The sequence below is a fragment of the Aplysia californica genome, unplaced genomic scaffold (genome assembly GCF_000002075.1).
Source record: "Aplysia californica isolate F4 #8 unplaced genomic scaffold, AplCal3.0 scaffold01840, whole genome shotgun sequence".
In the NCBI taxonomy this organism is placed as follows: Eukaryota; Metazoa; Mollusca; class Gastropoda; order Aplysiida; family Aplysiidae; genus Aplysia; species Aplysia californica.
In genome coordinates this window covers 9,515-10,556 of record NW_004799110.1, presented here as the reverse complement: position 1 = coordinate 10,556, position 1,042 = coordinate 9,515, and positions in this window count along the sequence as shown.

Below are 1,042 nucleotides of genomic sequence, written 5' to 3'. Positions count from 1 at the left end.
AAGAATGTACGTTTGCAGTATCCGAGAACTCTTATTATTAAATTTTGGAAGTAAATAAACTTTGCTGCCCATTTTGTCGCCAATCTATCCTCTGACATCATGCAACCCTCACCTCATTTATATCAAATATCTCAATTTCTGGTAAAGATAGTTTAAGATAGACAGGTATTTCATTTCTTTAAAAAGCAAGGCAAATGCACAAGCTGTAATAAGATGATACCAATAACTCTATAGGCCAAAAAAAATCATGCTGCACTTATAATATGACCTTATTGTGTTGCAAGTGCCGTAAAACCCTTCATATCCCCGGGGTTTTATGCACCCCGCATAATTTAGCAAAATTTGATAATTTTTTAAATCATAATTTCTGATTATTTTCCTTTATCATTCTTTGTTTAAAATTAACAGAATGGCATAACTTCAGATTGTTGGGCCCAGTTTGCATAATTTCAGAATTTTTTGTGTGCATAAAACCACGGGGACAGCCTTACTAAAACTAAACTAAGCAAAAAAAAATTTTTTTTAAATGACGAGCGCCTGATTCCACCGCGTCGTGACACATTTTTTGAGCGGCGTCGGGTTCCTCCGGAGTTAAGTACGCGGGCAAAAAAATGTTAAGTGGTAAAAAGTGATGTGGACGAGTAGTAGTACTATGCATGTAGTACTTAACTGGGATGACTTCTTCGGCGTTGAAGTAGACAGTTATACGTGGGCGGTTTGGTGGGTGGGGTGGGTGGGTGGGTGCTCTAGTGTCGTTTGGTCCTTCTTTCCCATCGCACGTCTATTGTCTTTATTATTATTACCTCTTTCTTATCTTTGTATGTTACTTTCTTTTTTCTTTTATTTAGTAGGTTTTACGGCGCTCGCAACTGTATAAAAGAGGTCATATGAGCGCCAAGTGTTATTTTCTAATATCACTACTAATCTTCGGTACTTGTAAGACCTATTTGTGCTGCAAGCACCGAGAACGTTTTGTAAAACTGACCTAAATAAGACAATTAATTGTAAGGTTTTTTTAACTTTCCCTTAGCAGGAGAGAGAG